Source organism: Neolamprologus multifasciatus, chromosome 5 (assembly GCF_963576455.1).
Source record: "Neolamprologus multifasciatus chromosome 5, fNeoMul1.2, whole genome shotgun sequence".
NCBI classification, from domain to species: domain Eukaryota; kingdom Metazoa; phylum Chordata; class Actinopteri; order Cichliformes; family Cichlidae; genus Neolamprologus; species Neolamprologus multifasciatus.
The window spans coordinates 23,923,103-23,944,254 of record NC_140443.1 but is presented as its reverse complement, the minus strand read 5'-3'; the positions used below and the strand labels follow the sequence as shown (position 1 = coordinate 23,944,254).

Sequence of the window (21,152 nt, the reverse complement as noted above, 5' to 3'; positions counted from 1 at the left end):
TGAGAGGACATGCTCTCCTCTGATGGCTGCGCAGCACAGCTCACAATGCTCCGTGTCAGGGCAAGATTAAGACAGGGCAGAGGGAAAAACATTCCCATCAGACGTGGAGGGCTCTGTGTGCGCGCACGTGTGTGTGGTTATGTGTGTGTGCGTGCTGACAGGTATTAGAGTATCAGGTATTGTTGGCTTTTCAAAGGGAACATGCCAAACATGGGGGTGAGATACTAATAAACACAGACATGAATACAAGCTTCTTTCCTACAAAGTGAGTATGCACACAGGATGAGCAGAGGAAGCAAGGAAATGCAGGAAAGGGGGAGAGAGAGAGGGAGAGGGAGAGAGAGACATAGGAAAAGAGGGGGAAGGAGGAAGAGAGATGTATAAACTGTCAACACTGTCACGGAAAATGGCCCTCAAATTAAGCCGAGCGTGTGGTTCTACAAGGGACTCTGGGAAATTGCCTTTTATCGCTTCCCAAACAATGGACCGTCTGACAGCGCTGTGTATGATAACGCACACACATGCACACACGTCTGACAGTGCTATGCCCAATAACACAGCCAGTCACTATTTACATTATTCCCTCACCAAGCCTCCCTCTCTTGCACCCTCCCTCTGTCTTCTTCAGCGACTTTTACTGTCCTCGGCAGCCGTATGCTTTCATGTGGTTAATATCATGCAAAATAACAGCTTCTTATTTTCCTGCTGCACCCCCCCACACACCTCCGCATCCCATCTTTAATGGGGGCTAAGCGCTGTAAGCTGGCTGAGCGTGAGGGCCTCTTATACACACACTACTGTGGTTATCTCTCCTCTCTGTTTATCATTGTTATTATTATTAATGTTCTGCTGTAACCGCAGAGCCAAAGATGAGAGCAGAGGAGAGGAGGAAAGGAGAAAGGGATGAAGGCAGGAAGAAGAAGGGACGGGGTGGCGGAGGGTGAAAGCGCTCCTGTGATATGATGCTTGTTAAATAAACTGCTATTTACCACCGTGACAGAGAGATTATTTACAAACACACAGCATTACACCACCCCCGTCCTCGCCTCCAGCTCTCGCGCCCTCCTCCTCTCCTCTGTTCCAGAGTCATCTGTTTGATGCTCCGTGAGGGCCATGCTGGTCGGCGGATTATGACGGGTGACAGTGTAATGAAAAGCTCTTGTGCTGCACTGTATAAGGATGGTAGAGGCCTGCAAGATGTTGTTATCAGAAGGGATTTGTAATGCACTGAAGTTGGGGATAATGAGGGAAGTGTTCATCAGAGCTAAAAAGCAATTGTAAACTGTAATCCCATACATGCAGCATTACTATAAAGCGGTTTCTTTATGTACTTCCTTTGATTTCTCAATCAAAATGTGCTGCTCATTTTGCTGTTTACCCGGACATAAACCACAGCGTATCTTTGTCATCTTTAATTGCATGTGTTGGTATAAACAGTCTTCTTTTAAACAAGAAATAATCGTTAAATTGTCACTGAGGGTTAAACAGCTGAATGGAAAGTTTAGTTTATATAAATGGTTTGGAGGGGTTACTGGTTGTCTTATTGATGTTTATTGTACATTTTTCATTTGTCAATGCAGCTAAATGACAATTTAACACCAGAACTTTGAGGGAAGGTCATTTTGATTCTGTCCTGCAACAACAGCTGCAATGGCAAAGAAGTCATTTCTTGAAGAAGTTAAGTTGTTAAGTTTCATCTGCTGACTCTTTATTGACTTGGACTGGCCCTTTGCAATGTGGACTCTGGACTCTCTTTAGCCTCCAACCAGCGATATATGTTGCCCTGCTCTGCCAGCGTCACAGCTACAACCTATTCAGAGCTGCAGCTATTATGCAACTATTATTGAACTACAGTCCCCCATATGTTTATCTGTCAATGACATCAGGCTAGCTATTGCTCATGTTATAGCATGTAAACAATACATGTTGCCATGCAACCAGGTGGGTGTACATATTGAGTGCAGCACGTTATATTGATTTCTATTGAGGTTTTGCAGATGCATGACCATATTTATGTGACGTTAACCTGCCATTGTGGACCTGTGACAATACGGTGACAAGTAGGATCAAGTGAATAAAGTCCTACGACTGGTCTACAACCAACCACTAATTGTGATGTAGGTATTCACCCACCAGTTGTACTTGCGGGAAGCTGATGGTAGTCACTGGAAATTGCATGCTAAAGGCCCAGTTATACATAACCCCAAATTGGTCTGCACAGTCTCCCATGGCAACCACCGGTCACTAAAGAAAAAAGTGGTCTTACCCAACTTGTTGTCAAAAACCTCTATAGAATTGCCTTGGTTGCTAGCATATTGCTACAGTAACAGTTTTAATTTTAAATTTGACAAAGTTAAAAACTTTTAAACATAGAAGTTACGAGCTTTTGTTGTCTTTTCTTTATCATACATGTGGCCAGAATTATGTTGATGATCAGGGGGGAGAGTAGAATTTTGTGAAGGTGTAATTTATAAAGGAGCTGTACTTTGTTTATCATATATTATGCACTTCCAAATCCCAAATCACTACAGTTTCTCAGAGTATTGCATGGTCTGATCTTGGGGTTAATTTTCTGGGATGTCCACTCATGGGAAAAATGGTACCTGTTTTGATTGTTACACTTTTGGTAGACTTCAAATTGTCTGCTCAAGTTGATAGATACCAACAGTTGCTTCTTTAAGACCATTGCTGATCTTTTTTCTTTGCCCTAGACTTGCAAACTGCAGGTGTATGTTTTTTTTTATTACCATGAGTGTATAGTTACATTTTAAATTTCATAAATTCGTTTTTTTTCTCTTTCCAAAATTCATGTGTACAATATAAGACCATATTAAATGAAATATGCAAAGTCTTATTCATGAATTATACTATGAAGTAGTGAATGTAGTTAAGTTTGTTAGTTTATATAAGAGAAGTCTTTGGAAATATCAGATGTTGCATCTGGATTCGCAGTGAACATTTTCTATATTCAACCAGAAAAAGATCTCTTGCCATCTTCTGAAACCCTAATTGTTTTGCCAAATACATGCGCTGAAATAATAATACTACCTGTTCCCAATAACAGCCACGATTACTATTCTTAAATAACCAGTTTGCTAATACATTTTCCTTGTATATAAACATAATAATTTCTGGTAGACAGCTTTGTTTAGTTAGATGTTCATCTTTGAAAACTCCACCACAAACAACAGCCTCCTCGCATTCTCTTCAAACTTCTACGATGGTCCTCTACATGCGGGTTTTTAGCGAGAGTGTATGTGTGGGCTGCACGCGTGTGCTTGTCTGTACTTAGAAAGGGAGAGCAAAACAGCTTCAAGGGCCTTTTCTTGACACTGGAGGGGATAAAATGAAGAGACTGAAGGAAAGAGAGCTGAACCAAGTGAAGGGAGGGGTAAAGGGCAGCATGAAAAAAAACCTGAGTGACTGGATGATGCTGACAGTTTTATGTTACCTGTTGGGTCAGTTTGGCAAACACAAAAATGAATGCACACTCATACACTCTTATTATTGCTCTAATACACATAAAAGCATTACATATAAACCGAAACACTTACTAGGAGGAAATATCCCTTCGCTCAAAGGAGTTATAAGTGTGTTTGTAATATGAATCCTATGCAAACAGGACTACTCATAGAGCCAATGGCTTGTAACCTACACCCAATGTGTAACCTAACAAAAGCTAAGATAAAAGGAGAGAAGTCTGATCTCAAAAATCACTACACCTAAACCTCTATAAAGACACACACACACAGTCACACACGTACACACACAATAGCTCATTATTCTATGCATGTGTCATCATGGTTTTATGAGCACCATAGTAGTTGTATTCAGGGTATTGAAAGGAAAGCCTGAAGCAGCCTGGTGTACACTTCTTTACACGTCCTCGCTCTCCCTGTTCGTCTTTCCCTCCCCCCCTCTTCTGAGTCCATTAAAGGACCTGCAAGTTTATCAAACTTAATTTAGCGTTAGCATATACAGCTTTTGGCTGTACCACACTCTTTTCTTCCTATCTCTACCACTCACTGTGCATAAACCTCACTAATACTATCTCTTCCATTCACAGTGGATGGGCCCCGCTAACGATGCTAATTAGCAAGCGAACACAATGCACGCTTCATCTCCCCTCCCACCTGTCAGAAGTACATGCGGTGCAGCCTCAAAAACCAGAGAAAATCGCTTCCCTTCTCGTCTCTCCTCCTCCTCCTCACTACCGTCACTCTTTTGCATTTGCTTCGTTTCATGTTTTGTTTGGCTTTGCTATGAAAACTCCAGTAGAAACTTTGCTACCTGTATCTGTGTGTGTGTGCGTGTGTGTGTGTGTGCGTGTGTGTGTGTGCTCCCTTTAGTGGATTTTTTTCATAGGGAAATGGCCTGTAGAGACTAGAGAAGAGAAACATGACCACAAATGAGGATAAAACAAGTACACAGCAAACACAGCAAGGTATGAAACGATCTACTACTGTTTACAGTTATAACCTCTGTTCTCTGCCTGATGTGAGGTGTTGAGAGTGGAAGGCAAGATTTACTGTAAAAGAGAAAAATGAATGGAATGATCAGGAAACCAATGGTGGAGTCAGCTGGCCACCTAAACCCTACACCAGACCCCTGTAACCATCTTTATTCCTCTGTCCACACCTTGAGGGCATTCCTCAGTTCACCTCTCAGATGAAAAGAGTGAATGTAGCCTTTCTGATGCTAAATAGAGTGGTGTGTTTCTGCTCCCCGGAGGATGCAGAATACTGTTTCATCAATTCAGTCAGCTGCCCACACATGCAAGTGCTTGTTGAGTGTATGTGCGTGGGCTAATGTGTGTGTGTGTGTGTGTGTGTGTGTGTGTGTGTGTGTGTGTGTGTGTGTGTGTGTGTGTGTGTGTGATAGAAAGAGAGAGAGAGAACAGAACATAATGTGTAAGTGGTAGTTAGAATGCTACAGCAAAAGCTGCTCTCTAAAATGGTACTCATATTCTGAAGGGCCGACAGGGTTTTAGTGGCGCTTGCTAACGAGGCATTCATACTGATCCATTACAGAGTGCCCCACACACACACACACACACACACACACACACACACATGTGTCCAGGACATTACATTCCATTCATTTCTTGGAGACTTACTTTAATCATAACACCTATTTACTTTACCCTTTACTTTTACACTAACACTCACCCTTAAAAGTGTTTTATGTTATAGGGACTTATTGTTTCTATAAGGTAAACACACTCTGAGATGCGACAAAGCAGATTCATGTCCCTACAACACAATTAATGCCTGAATTTGTGTACCTGTGGCAGTGGTTTTCTTCATCTTGCAAACAAGCATTAAATTGTTTTTACTTGTCTGAGATATTGTTGGGACACAAGGACCACTGCGATCTCTGGATGCTATTCTTATCCTGAAATGATGAATAATTTTCAACTGACAGTTTGGATTTCAAGAACAATATACCAAAATGAAAAGACAAACAGCTTGGTAACAAGAAATGGAATGTGAATGATATGCCAAGTCATTTTACATGGTTTTGCTGCATATTTTGCTTTTTGTGTCATTTCTCTCAAACTGTGATACAGCTACCTAGCCGCTGCATGTTACTGATCAACTGAATTTTACCTCTCATGGTCTGAGACTTATTTAGGTGCCTTTTGGCAAACTCCCTGCAGCTGGTATGTGCCTTTCAGTAAGGATTGGCTTTTGTCTGGCAAATTTTCTCTTCAGAACTGCTTCAGAACTAATTCTTCATGGCACAGAGTCAACAAGGTGCCGCTCGCATTCTTTTGAGATTTTGGTCCGTATTGTCATGATAGCATCACACAGTTGTTGCCGATTTGTTAGCTGCACATCCCTGATGTGAATGTTTCATTCCACCACATCTCAAAGGTGCTCGGTTAAGTTGAGGTCTCATGACTGTGGAGGTCATTTCAGGATGTTAAAGAAATCAGAAATGAAACCGTTTCAGCTTTGTGGCACATCATCCTACTGGAAGCAGAAATCAGAAGATGGGGACACTGTGGTCATAAAGAGATGGACATGGTCAGCAACTGTACTCAGGTGGGCTGTGGTGTTTGGTACTAAGGTCCCATTCCATCATTCAACTGCCACCAGCCTAAAGCACTGATAAAAGGCAGGGTGGCTCCGTGCTTTCATATTGTTTAAATCAAATTCTGACCCTACCATCTGAATGCTCAGCAGAAATTAACATCAGAACAGGCAACACTTTTCTGATCTTCCATTGTCCCATTTTGGTGAGCCCGTGTCAACTATAGCCCCAATTTTGTGTTTGTAGCAGACGAAAGTGGCAGCCATTACGGTTGACTGCTTCTGTAGACGATTTGCTCCAAAGTTTGACATGTTGTGTGTTCAGAGACGCTCTTCTGCATTCCTTGGTTATAATAAGTGGTTATTTGTTATCTTTCTATCAGCTGGAAGCAGCCTGGCTATTTTCCTCAGACTTCTGGGATCAACAAGGTAATTTCCCACAGAGAACTGCCGCCCCCTGAATATTTTCTCTTTTGTGGAGCATTTTCTATAAACCCTAGAGATGGTTGTGCGAGTAAATCCCAGCTGATCAACAGTATCCGTAAAGCACCAACAACACTTAAAGTTATTAAAATTGCCTTTCTTTCCTATTTTAATGCTCAGCAGGGCATACATATGATTGGCTGATAAGATACAATTTAAAGATTATTTAAAGAACGGTTAAGTGGTATATCTAATGCAAGAGTGAAAGAAGACTGGTGTGATTATTTTTAATAATGTGCGATGAATAAGGGACAGGTGGACTCCAGATCTCAGAAACAGCTGATATAAAGAGGGTACCAGGGCTTGAGTGGAAATTAACACACCAAAAGAGCTGGTTTTTGGCATTCTCACTGTGGATTACTATGTCCAAATTCATGAAAAAATAAATTCATTTAACAATGTGTCAGAACATAAGAGAGAAAGCTTCAAAGTGTCTAAAATGTTTTTATAAATTTACTGTATCAATAATTGTATTTATTAAATTTATCATTAACTGGAAAGCCATTCATTCACAGGATCCTTCTGTTTGATCAGGCTAAAGGATTCTTTAATGTAAACAACTGTTTTTAGGTATTCAGTGTGGTTTCAGAAGGCTGCTGGCAATCAGTAGAGGATTGAGTACTAGTGTCAGTGAAAGGTATTTGCCTTCCTGATTTCTTTCTTTCCGTTTTAACAAAAAAAATAAAATTTAAAATTCAGTTTTTAAAACATGATTTCATTTATTAAGGGAAAAAAGTTGTCCCAACCTACCTGGCTCTATGTGAAAAAGAAATTGCCCTCTAAACCCAATACCTGCTTGTGCCACCCTTGGCAGCAAGAACTACTGTATAATCAAGCAGTATGACTATAACAATAACTAGCAATGAGTCTTTCACATTGCTGTGGAGGAATTTTGGCCCACTCGTCTTTGCAAAATATTTAAATTCAGCCATATTTTCAAGGGTTTTGAGCATGAATTTCCTGTTTGACTAGGCCACTCCAAAACATTCTTTTTATTTTTATTTTATTTTTTTAACCATTCAGAGGTGGACTTGATTGTGTATTTTTGGTTACTGCTCTTGATAACCTGCAAGTGTGCTTGTGATGCCTGAACTTCCCCTTCAGGATTTTTGGTAGAGTGCAAAATTCATGCTTCCATCGATTGTTCGTTCAGGTCCTGAAGCGGGAAAGCAACCACAGAAAATCACACTATCACTGAAAAAGTTTTGGGGATCGCCAAGATTTTTTATTTTGGCAAATGTGAGCCTTAGGTCAGCAGCGGTTTTTGTGTCGGAACTCTTCCACCGATGCTGTTTTAGCCTGCTGTATCATTTATTTTACTCTGAATGGTATCATGACTTTAAAATGAACACCATTTAACAATGACGAAAACAACAAACTCAATAGAAAAATGCTTATTCAGGTAATAAATCAAGTGCAAAGCAGGGTAATTTCCTCATTAATCTCTATTAGCAGAAATCTACATATTAATTTGCAGAATCTAAAGTAAGTGTGTGATTTTTCATTTCAGGTTTTCCACTTGTTTGTCCAAATTCTATCAACCAATTACATTTCAGTTTTTCTTTTTCTTCTTTCATTTTTTAAATGCAGGTAAACAGTATGGAAAGAAAAAGAGGGGCAGAATTTGCAAAAAAAATAAATGTTGTTTTTCATTGAATTTTATTTGCACTCATCAAGAAGGCTCTGATAACCTGGCTGCACCAAGTGGACCTTTATTTATGTTCATTTAAAACAGCACTGTCAAGAGAACACAGGTGCTCCAGGTGAGGCTTGAACTTACAACCTCAGTGTTGCTCTGCAGTGTACTGTCTTATAAGTATCGCGTGCTACCCGATTGCGCCCCTGGAGCTTGTGCACAAAGTGTTTAAGTCAAGTCAAGATATCACTACTTTTTTGCCACTAAAGAGTTGCTCTGTGCTGGCTGTTACAGAGATTTCACTGTTTGTAACAGTTTTTAGACCCCAAAACATCGAGAGCAATGAACCTAGCTTCCAGGTTGGAAAAGCTAACACAGAAGTGCTCATGCTTATCACATCACTGCTTTCTTGCAACCACAATGTCAAGAACAGCAGTTCATTACAAAGAGCTGGACCATAGTGATTTAAGTTCAGGTGAACCATAAAAAGAACACCGATGCTCCAGGTGAGGCTTGAACTCACAACCTCAGCATTGCTCTCCAATGTACTGTCTTATAAGTACTGCGCACTTACCGATTGCACCACTGGAGCTTACGCTGAGTTTTAGTTAGTCAAGTCAAGACATAATGACTTCTTTTTGCAACCAAAGGAGTTGCTTCGTGCTGGCTGTTAGAGAGATTTCACCACTGGCTTCAGTTTTTAGACCCCAAAACATAGAGAACATCAAGAACACTCCAGGTGAGGCTTGAACTCACAACCAATGCAGAAAAGCCCGTCTTTGTCACGTTATTGTTTCTTTTTTTTCTTTTTTTTGATGACATCAGCAGAAACCGGTTCTGTGATCAAACAGTCAGACAAAACATCACTTAGCATGTTGAGGACTAAATTTCAAAATATACCTCTATATCCAATACCAAATATTTGATGGATGAACATAGAAGATCTCTTCCATAGTGCAAAGAAAAGCCAAGTTATTGTATATGTAAACTATATGTAAAATAGCTTAGTCCAATTATAGCTTCCTTACCTATAACTAGATACAGTAACTAACAATCGGGCTGTGTCATCCTTGAGTGCAAAACCCAATGCAGGAGATAAACCGGTGTATTATTACCAAGGACTAAAATTGCAGTAATTTTACCTAATATGTACACAAAAAAATTCAAAGAACATTCTCATTTCACAACAACTTTCAGAGGGGACAATGAGACCAGTCCATTTGTGAGGTTCTAAATGCAGTGCTGCAAAATTGTTTCATTCCTTTCTTTACAAGGTCAAGTGCTTTGAGTACAAACAATGGCTTCGGCCTCACAGAAAACTCATAAAGTAGCGCCGCGCACAGATTCTCCCTCTTTGTGCTTTGTTTGTATGTGTATGTGTGTGAGAGAGTGTGGTCTTTGTGTCTGCATCTTTGTGTCTCTCTCTATCCTGTTAAGACATTGATTTTGCCTCATGACGGGCAGAAGGCTCTAAAAAGGAACAAAGATGGAAAGATGAATGACCGTTGTCCTCAAGAGGGATACTTGTTTTCTCGTCTCTCTTTGATGAGGTCACAGACAAGACTCTGGGCCACAGGTCATGGAGCCAATAGGTCCCCAGCTGCAATTTTCTATAAATTGTTGTCACTTACCATATCAGCCTTCATAGAAACTGTAATCTACACAAAACCTCTCTAAAACATATGCACATGTATATATACTGTAGAGAAAGGAAAGCACACACAAGCCATGCCTCTGATTGTATGCTTTGATATGAATGCTTTTGCTTGTATGACTGCATGAAAGGCACAACAACTACCTGGATTCTGCACTCGTAACTTTCCGATAGTTGACTGTGGAAGTCACTCTTTCAGAGCTTTTGTCTGTTTTACCTCTGCTAGCCAGTAAACAGCAGTTGAACAACAGTTCAGATGTTGTTGTTGTTTTCCAGGCACTGACTTTAAATAGGTTGAGGTATCTTTTGTGATTGTCTCACAAGATGATCACAGTAGAAGGTTACCATTATATTATGTGGCAAGGAGAGAGCCATGTTTGAGTTGAGACAACACTGCCCTGTTAAAATTCCACTCTACACAAGTAAGCACAGCACATAGTGTACCACATTAGAGTGTACTGTACTAATAGAAGTATCAGAGCTCAGACACAGTGCCACTGTATGCATGGACAAACCCAGAAGTAGGTTATTGGGGAATAAAAGCTGGCAATGAGATCCTTTCCAGCTCAGTTTCAACTCATGTCCTGTCTGGCTGTGCCTGTTGTTGTTGTGCACTGTATAACCTAGAAATCCCCATATATCACTGTGTGCGCATGTGTTTGTGTGTATCTAGAGGCCAAAGGTCATTGAGTGAGGGGCCGGGGAATGCTCATGGAGCACACAACCAAATTCCAGCCAAACAAAGCTGTATTTGTACATTCTACAAAATGAAGGCTTCGGGACACCCTGATAGGTGAAAACGCTGACCTCTGTCTGGATGACTTCAGATGGATGATCTTCTCTTTTTCTCTACTGCGCTTTTTACTTATGACATATGTCTTGGCACACTTTTGTTTCAAAATTAAATCAGCTCTCGTCTCTTTTTTTCCTTCTTTTTCTCTTCTTCTTTTAGGTGTCTGCTTATAGCAACGCTTTTAGTGTTTTTAGTCAGGCGTTTATGAGGTGAGACGCTGCATATGTGTGCATGTGTGTTTAGTGTCTTTGTGTGTGAAGTGTTTGGGTGCATATGTGTGTGTGGCCCAGCTACGGTGCCTTGCTGTGGAACGCAGAGGTCAAGAGGAGCTGACCTCCCTTGAAGCCTTAATATGGTGCAAAGGGGGAGGGGAGAGGTGAGAGCACTGGACACGCTAAACAAGCAAACGCATACACCTTAAAACAATATCTCCACTTTTTTTTACTTTGGATCTTATTTCTGTGGTTTATGCCAGCGTCAGTACAAGGTTACTGCGAGCACAGCAGTAAGAAGTGTTTCCCACGCTTCATCCAAAACCTCTGTTCTGGAAATTCACTTCATAAAGTAATTAGCCATTCTGTCCATCTGGGCGTCATCATCTTCACTCGTAGCATCCCAATTAGTTTTTGGATAATGGCATCATAATTGGGGAATTTTACATCTGTCTGATGAAACATTTTGCTTGCAGTTGCTAACTACATCTTTAAAGCATTTCGGAGAGTGCTCACTACTTTTCAGTTGGCATTAAAATCGGGAACACAAATCACAACAAAAGGCAAAGCTCGAGCTGTTGAAATGAAACTCTCCATGCTTGCAAAAGTATGTGCGGCATAAAAGACACAAACACATGCACACTTTCATACCTGCTCTCCCCTTCCTTTCTCTGTCACTGAATGCTTTAATTCTCTTGGCCTTACTTTTTTTCTGCTGCTCCCCTACACTCATCTTTTAGACTAAACAAACGTAACTTGGCTGGGAAAGGCTCTGGTTCCAGATGCTGTCTCTTTCTCACTCCCTCATCCCTCACTACCCACCACCACCCCCACCCCTACTCCTCTTTGCTGACCTTTGCCCCACCACCCTCCCACCCTCTCTGTCACAGGGAGACTATGAGTGCAGCAACACCTCTCCCCTTTCTCATTCAATAACACTCATTCAATTCCCTGCACACCATGAAAGTTGAGAGATGCTCTTCTTCTCCCTTCAATACACTCTTCTCTTTTAGGGGCTGGTCGTTGCTTAACCGCAGCACAATTTTGATAACTTAGTTGTCCTTATGAAACCACTGGAAAAGAAAGAAGGACACTGAACGTGAGAATATTCCAGCTAAGAGTAATCAGTCTGTCACAACTGTTTTGTCCTCCTGTCTTCCATCAAACACTATTAAGTATTTTGGTCAGTATTATAAAAAATTGCATATGGTAGTGCAAATCATTACAGGTCACAAGGGACTCTGCTATTTTAGCTATTTTGGTTCATTTGCTGTATTTGACTATAAATAAGCAGGTGTAGTGAATAATAATTTCATCATGTTTCCCAACGTATCTCACACATAAAGAACAGAGTACAGAGTAACAGTGCTTGTTTCCAATGTGTATAGGCAGGGCAGAGCACTGGGACATGTCTTGGTGGCATGTCTAGAGTGTTGAGGCACAGAAGGTGCACAAAGGTGTGCGCTACCTGCTTTACTAAAGACAACATTCAGACTCGTCATCCAGTAAGATGTCGTGTCAGAAGAAAAAAAAAGAGTGGAGCAGGCGGAGACAGATATAAAAGAGGAACACAACAAATTGCTCAAACATAAGTTACTGAACACAAGGGACACACATATTTATGGTTCAATCGTGTTAGAATAAAAGTAGAACAACAACCTCTTTGCGACTAGGAATTATTGGAATTGAATTCGTTTGCATTCTGCAACTGATTGCAAGTAGCTGCAGCAACCAACTAGTCAGCAAGAGGTTGAGCGCACCACCCTCAACCTCTGGTTGACCAGTTTTGATTACTAGGCACTGCACAGGTGGGAGGCAACCTGTCTCCAAACAATGGCAGTCACACTTGGAGTGATTGCAATCACTGTAAGACAGACTAAGGAAGGTGCAGTGGTCTCCAACCACTGGTGTGTGTGACTGTGGCATTAGTCTTTTTACATTGTTTTAGTGAAACACTAGGTTGATGCCTATTTATAAACAATTTAAAGATTTAAAGATTTGAGCTAATCCTTTTTGCAGGTGAACCTATAGCTATGGTCAGTCTTGAAAATTAGGCTTTTTGGTCACTCCAAAATGTTTGATAATCTGGATATATTTCACTCTAAAAAACTCGTCTGGGACAGATTACAGTAAAACACAGGGTTAACCCATAAAACTAGCAATCTGGTGATTTGTGTGTACAAAGTGGCCTGGGATTTTCTGGCTAGAATTACTGCTACAGTTGTTTGTGTATGTAGTACCATTGATTAGAGTTACATCATAAGAGGCTGTTGTCAGCAAAGTTAAGATTGTGGACTATGAAGTCATGGTGAACACGTTTCCAAATCAACGTATACCTCCTGCTGTCTTCAAATTATTTTTCATGCAAAGTTGCCACAGACAACAGACAAAATCGACTTGACACACTGATTTCCTGCATCTTTTTTCTTTAATTTCACTTTAAACACATCTACCGACTTGGAGGTGACTTATTTAATCCTTAGTGCTGCAGAATGACATTCTACAGGAAACAGTTTGTGCTCGGTGCTCTTTGCACTTGATACAACACAGATGCACAAAGCAAATTTCAAGGCCAATAAATAAACAAGCATTACATAACACGCAAGTCACTGTAGAAAATAATGTAAAGAGCAATTCTTTGAATGTCAAATACTGAGAAACAGACGTGTGCTATGATAACTTCAGCTGATCTTTTTGATTCAAGCACAAATGTACTGTACTTTGCACACAAATGCAGGACAAACTTTCTTCTTTGACTATGAGCTGAGGTTTTTCAAACAGGGGTGGCCCCACCGCAGGACAGAAAGAGATACATGCATACAGACTGACAGACGGAGAGAACTTTTTAAACCTTGTGGTTATATTTCCCTGGAGCCTACCCCAACTTTACAACTCCATTAACTGCTCCAGTGCAGATTTTAGGCTGCTTCGGCCCAGATTTGTTCAGAAATAAATCAGAAATAGAGGAAAGGTAAGTCCAAAATGTGGGTCCCCGAGCACATTTTGGTATAATTTCTTCTACCGACCAAGGGGACAGAGCTAAATATTAGTACAACTGCATCTCCCACTACACACAGCCTAAAGAGGGCCCACCACAAGACGAAAGACCGCCCGTCTGACCTTTCTCATTTAGGAACTAAACTTCTTCCTCCTTCCCCGCTCCTTGAATTTAGCAGCACCAACAGTATGTGTGGGTGTGTGTGTGTGTGTGGTTTCCGCATGTTCAGTGCATGTGTGTGCGTTCATGGAGAGATCTCCAGTGATTCCCTGAACCCCGCAGCCAGTTTCATTTCAGCGCTTTTCTAAACATCACCTCTCAAAGCTCATTCCCAAATAAAAGACAACATGGAAAGAAAAACAGGACAGCAGCAGAAAAAGGAGGAAATGTTATTTAAAAGGTACCAGACCGCAGCATTTTCCACTGATATTATTACTCCTTGCCCCTTCCAAAATATATATGGGCTGCAGGCCAAGAATGTAAAAATAAAACACACAGACTCAACATCTGGAGCAAACTGAACAAAACCCTCATTTAATCTGTACTGAATACTGTATTCTACCATTCTACCACTGACCTGTCTCACTTCTTGACATACACACATACTTATATTCATGCATATGCACACATACTTTGTCACAAATGCAAACCCAGCACATACTGTACATATACAGGTCTGCAGACTCCAGCACACGGTTCACTCCAGAGTGTGCTGTGTTACTTTGGACTGGTGCTTATTTAGCACCTTTCTACTTAGTGGAGCACTCAGTGCGCTTTCTTACTACACGTCTCATTCACTCAATAACGCACACATTCATACAGTACTTTTAACTACACATAAGCACTTTGGAACATTCACACACACACACACACACACACACACACACCTGCCCAAGGACACTTTGGTATGTGGACTGGCGTAATCCACCGACCTTCCACATGCTAGATCCCCTGCTTTGGCACCTGAATTATCCTTATAGTTAATTACACATAATATTACAAAGCACAAGCCTTTTGATTTTGTTTTGACGAATACATACATTTATTTACAACTTGTTAAAATATGCTGAAAAAAGTTTTAAAATAAAGCTGGGGGGGCGGGGGGGGGGGGGGAGGATACAATAAAGATTGACAAAAGATTTCTCACATATACACCGACATTCTACTCTCAGGAGTGGTGTCGGTGTAAAACTGACACCCAGCGTTTGACTCTCAGGCTAATAAAAATAAAGCATAAATTAATTAGCAGAACTTTATTCACAAAAAGAACATGAATGCCATATTAGGGGTAAAGTAGCAATGAAATGCCCTGATGCATCAGAGGTACCGAAGAGCATACAAGATGAAACGTAATCATGAGCAAATAATTTCATTTCACAGGTGCAGGTATTCGTTGCCACTTGCAGAATTAAATTCCTATGAAGGACACCGACCTTTAAAGTTATAATTGCAAGATCCTGGTTCTCACTTTCTTTCCCAAACCTCGTTATGTTTTTTCTTTTTTTAATCATAATAAGGTATGTGATACTGCACAACTGAGTAATGTGACAGGAGTGTGAAGGCTTCAAAACTTCTCCATTTTTTCAAAGATAGTTTAAAATGCTTCTACTGCTACGCAACAAAAAAATAACAAAAAAACCCCACACAGTTGATTGTCAATTCACCAAACTTACAAATTGTAAACTATTACAGAGTAAAATGTCACTTATGTCGCTTGATGGTGCAACTCTGTTTGACATGGTAAACTGAACCTGTTATGCCTCTTTTGTGCGTAGGCGAAGGCGGTCCTCTGCAGAGTGTTTGTTGTCAATAGGGGCAGTGTCAAAAACATGTGATACAACCTGTTTGTTGGCCACTCTTGCTTGTGCTGTTGGTCCATCAGCCAGCTGCAAAGAAGAGCGACGTTACAACACATAAAGAGCTGAAGTGGAACAGAGTGGTAAAAACAATAAGGGCCCACTGAAGCCACTGTCTGTACTTTTGTGTCAGGATTTTTTTGCTCTTCTCCTGTTCTTCTTCTGTCGCTCCTTTTCTTAATCCAGCCCTTCATCAACCAATCATCAGTAAACCAATGCCTGGGTAATTTATGTCCAGCAACCTGCAGTTGAGATTTTGGGGGACTGCAGAGGAGCATGTTTGCGACGGATGACACACTTCTCTGTTTGCTGTCCAAACACTAATGCGTACGCGGATGGACACATTTGCAGGACCATAAACTACACATCAGTCATAGATGTTGTGGCATCACTGCTTTGAAAGTGACCAATCACATTAATATCATTCTTTCTTTGAGCTCTGCCCTCTAAACTGTCAAAAGTTAGAGTGACTCACGTTAGCAGAATTCAGCTTTGAGAGCCGAGCTCCCTGCGAGAGTGTGAATCTGCTGCGGGACTCGCCAAGTACAGACTCTTACCTGAGTGATGGCTTCTTTGTGTGCTCCTGCAGGTTGTTTAATTAACCCATGAGGAGTTTAACTGCATGAGTGGCAATGAACTGAGGTTTTGCAGACACATGACCACAAACTAAGGGATGTTAACTTGTCCATGGTTTTGGACATGTGACAATTATGGTGACAATCTGGGATCTGGAAGTGAATAAGGCCCCCTGTTACATAGGATTAGAGACTGGTCTTCAGCCTCCCGGCAATCACGGTCATGAGGCAAAAATATGAATTCCCTGTTGACAGATCTTTGTTGTGATTGCTATGCACTGAAAAAAAGGCCATGTTGGATTTACTTGATTCAATAGTGGACATTGGTTGCACACAAACGTTTTGCTTTGGCAGAAACTTAAACAACTGAGTTAAATCAACACAACTTATTCATAGTCAATAAACCTGTGCATTTTGTGTTCATAAAACGTGATTGAAACATGTTTAGATGAAGTAAGTTGAGGTCTTGGAATATTTTAATCCTTCACAATTTTGTCATTTAATTTCAACACTATTCAATAACCTTTACCACAGTACTACTTGATTACTTAAATACTGCATGTTGTCTTCATATTACATAATGTTCAACAAAGTCTAGAGTCTGGTTATCATAAAAGTTGAATGGATCTACAACAACTAACATCCTCCGATCTTTATCCTGGTTGGGGGGGTGTAGGTTACGAGGCAGGTTACACACTGGACAGCTCACCAGTCTTTCACATAGAGACAAACAACCATTTGCATTCACATTCATGGTGAATTTACAATCACTAATTAACCTAAGCTGACTCTAATAACTGCGGGAGGACACCAGAATACCCAGAGAGAAACCAGTGCAAACTAGCCATATTGTGGATTTAAACCTAGGACCTTCTTACTGTGAGGCAACAGCGCTAACCACCATGTCACCAATCCAGGGTTGACAAAAGTGGGAAAGCTATGATTTCAAGGCTTGATGCAGAATTTTCTGTACGTTTTTGTCCTTGACAGGTTAAACCACAATAAAAAGCAATAGCATACACGTTGTGTGTGTGTGTAGTTCTCTGCCTCTTATAACTCTAGTGATTTTCCTGCAGTTTGAAATCTCATGTAATCTTGTTAATTTCATGAGTCCAGCAACTAACCACTCTTACTAGATTGTATCATGTCATCTCAACAAGAACAAATTAAGTTGTTGAATTTTGTACAGATCCTACATGATTTAATTACGTTCAAGATAGAAACATGAAAAAATTGTGTTCAAATTACAAGGTAGACTTTTTTAATGTAACAACCACCCAATTTACTTTTTTCGGTTTACCAAAAAACAGTAGAGGCGGTTGTTCGACTTGACTGAGTTGGATGCCTTCCTCAAACCACGATCCAAAGCGTGCAAGACTGAAATCCCGTGCAGTGTCGCGAGATTTAACATTGCTATATCATTGACTTACTTCACTCAAACATGATATGAACAATTTAATCTACCCTCTCTGCATGTTATGTAGTTTCTAAACTATATAGTTACACTTAACTTTAAACCATGAGGCAATTGTGTTAAATACACGCAAGATGCTTACATAAATCCAAGAGCTGGCCAATCCCTTTTTTTCAGTGTGGTTGCTAGCAAATTGCTGCAGTTGCAGGAAGTAGAAGATTTGTCAACAAATACTGTCCAGCTAAATGGAGATAGTTTACCTTCAAAGTAAAAGTTGCACCTTTTGAAACGTGGACTGCAGATCTGAGGCACAACTTCTACTCTGAAGGCAGAGTAACCTTCTATATTTCTGGTTTTGAGCACATGCTTTACTACCTCTGGGCTAGTAGTTAGTAATTATTTGCAGACAAACGTGAAAAAATACAGCCAACTGTGGAAATCTGCTAGCAACCAAAGCAGTCATGGAGAGTTTTTAGGTGTAGCACCTTCCCAGAGACAGCTAGCAGCTTCCAGGAGTCACTGCCAAGCAGTCAGAGAATAAATATGTTTCTCCTAGCAAACGGTTGTTGTTGTCATGTCTGATTTGGTGGACCACTCTTCAGCAATGTGTGCATGACATGACAAGCCTCAAGACCCTGGTAAAACTGAATTATTTGCTTGCAATTATCTTTTATCTTGCGTGCTACTTTTGACACAAACATAATTTTATATAAATGCAAATCCAGATGTACCAGATTTTTGTTTATACACAGATCAGTCTTGCTAACATTAGGCAGGCTATAAGGCCTAAATAAAAGGCTAAAGGTTTTTGTTTCCGTCCTGTCTAGACCAGCAAACCAGAGACACTGCATCTGTTCCAGAATCATAGATCTCTCATAAAAAAAACGATTAACCTCTGCACTCTACAGGCATTTCCCTGGGTCCATCATTACAGATGCATGTTGTGCAGCTGAGCTTTGTTTAAAGTCAAAGAAGTTTAATTTAAATTCTAGCCAACAGTACGACTTTCCAAAGATACCAAATATGTCAAACACAGTCAGGTTATAAAATGATGCAACGGGGAGCTTGAACTTTTCCATGCAACTATAAGAAACTGGAATTACCGCCCCACAGTTGTATGCTTCTGCCAAACATTGAAATTGTAGTGTAAATCCAGCATCGGTCCAGACTCATATGTAGTAAAAGGCCACAGAGACATTTACCTTTGACCACATAACTCCAATCATATCATTCTTAAGCCCCAGAGAATCCTAGTCGCAGCTGTAAAGAGAAATTCCCTCCAATTCTTCCAGAGGTCGTCATCTCACAGTGGAGCTTTGATGACAAAAATCAGTTGCATTTCAAGAAGTTTGTATGAAATGAATAGATATTGCATCCATTAGAACTGAGCCTACATTTTGTTTCTTTTCACTTTGCATAATAGAGACATGAAATTTAAGCATATAATAACAATCTTCATCAGTTTGTCTTCAAATCAAGAAAAAGTTTCATTTAAACTCATCAAACTATGTGGGGGAAAAAGGAGAGGATGAATGAAACTTGTAAAGCCTATGTTGTGCTCAATAAAGCTGTCTTCACACAGACGCTGCAGCCCTGAACCTTTTTAGACATCACCATTCAGAGCTGCCTGTGAGAATGTGGCATTTCATACTGAGTCAGTGAGTCAAAACCAGGTAACATTGACAGTGTGGAAGGACTATTTCCTGCTCCCTGCTACATCTGCAAAAGGAGAAGTGTTTAAAATTTCCTGACCTGATTTTCCTGAAACTGTCCAAGGTCCGTGTGTGAAAACGGCTTACAATCGAATGAAGATCGACAGGATGGCAGTGATGCAACCGTTTATATCAAACTGCGCAAATGCACGCACAAATTTTGAAGTACAAAGGGGAGAACAAATGAGAAGAAAGAACGAGTCTGCTCGTGGAGAGAGAACTGTCAGGTCAGGTTTAAAATCACAAAGTGTGTGTGTATGTTCATATAAATGTGTGTATGTGTGTGTGTTTTGTCTCTGAGCATCTGATAACCTGTAACCTGCAAACTCAATCCAGCTCTGCAGTGAGAGCACAGTTTCATACAAAACCAAACATACCTATATGTATTACAGGTGGATTTCAAGGCTTACTATTACTATAACCCAAAGCAGCACCAGGAATCACACAATGCATTTTCAGGATATATATAAATTCACAGAACGTTGTCTTCAGACTTCAAGACGACTCCTAAAGAACTTCTATCAAAAGTTTTGACTTCATTGTTACCAATGATGTGCAAAAGAACAAAATGAAGCTATGGACTAATCACTCGTGACCTCATCTCTCATACACAGACATTACACGCAATGTCTTGCTGCAGGCTCTTTGTGGAGCACACGACTGATATAAGAAGTAGAGATGCACTTATCAATCAGGACAGGTACAAGCATTTTCCCTGACCGCTCCATTTCATGCATGCGCAACACATGCACAGCCAAATGTTAACCTATCATTAGCGTGGAACCTCCTCGCTGTAAGTGAAACACAAGTAAACAACCACAAAAGCATTCATAACAACAATCACCTCACTAAACATGGACATTTTAAAGACGCTACCACAGGCGTGACTAAAGCTAAAGTTACCTCAGAGCCAGCCACAGCTGAGCAGCCTCAGTATGAGCAGGCAGTTATATGCAAAATTATGGAGACAAGTCCTCTTCTTCTTCTACTTGCAGCTGCTCCCTTTAAGGGTCGTGGATCATTTGCCTTTATCTCACCCTCTCCTAAGTATCCTCCTCTGTCACACCAACCCTCTGAATGTGCTCCTTCACTGCAATCATAAATCTTCTCTGTGGTCTTCCTCTTTTCCTCCTGCCTAGCAGCTCCATCTTCAGCATCATTTGTCCAGCATATCCACTATCCCTCTTCTGCACATGTCCAAACCAGCCTTGCCTCTCTGTCTCCAAACTGCTCAACCTGAGCTGTCCCTCTAATACACACATCTGTAATTTTTGCATCCTGAAAATCTTAATATCTTCAACTCACTTCTTCTTTTCGTTAGTGCCACTGTTTTCAAACCATACACCACAGCAGGTCTCACCACATATATTTATCTTGTAAATCTTGCCTTTCACAGTTTTGGAGACTAGTACAAAAAAAGAGAATAGAGTGAATGTCCTGTTATCTGGGGAATTTATAAAACATACTGGAAAATGGTCATCTGCAATCCAGCTAATAGACTCACTGATTTATATGCTGAGTTTGAGTTGCAAATAGTTCTGTGCTGCTTTTGTATCACTTAACAAACATAAGGCTTTTCCGCATTCATTTTTTCCCCAGAATTAGTATTAGCTTCACCAGTATGAATTACTTTAGGTTTAAATTTTTGATTTAAATGATTTCTTGTGTCAGCAGGAAATCACACAATATATGCAAACCTGGGTGGAGCTTGTGTGCTTAAACGTGATAGTTTAAGCACGTGCAGTAGTCATGGAGATCAAATCAATTTTATTTATTTATTTTTT

The 21,152-nt window shown here is 40.5% G+C and overlaps 1 long non-coding RNA gene and 1 other non-coding gene across 5 annotated transcripts in view; both read right to left on the bottom strand.

Moving 5' to 3' along the window:
* Positions 1–6,184: 6,184 nt before the first annotated feature.
* The window catches only part of LOC146518742 (uncharacterized), a 37,869-nt gene continuing 22,901 nt past the window's right edge, over positions 6,185–21,152 (bottom strand). For all 4 annotated transcript variants that reach the window (XR_014874189.1, XR_014874190.1, XR_014874191.1 and 1 more), the window contains one exon: positions 6,185–15,697. This is a non-coding gene — a long non-coding RNA (uncharacterized LOC146518742). The remainder of the gene's footprint in view (positions 15,698–21,152) is intronic.
* trnai-uau (transfer RNA isoleucine (anticodon UAU)) lies at positions 8,653–8,746 on the bottom strand. The gene is made up of 2 exons: positions 8,709–8,746; positions 8,653–8,688 (listed from the first exon to the last, which is right to left on the bottom strand). It is a non-coding gene; the product is annotated as a tRNA-Ile (tRNA).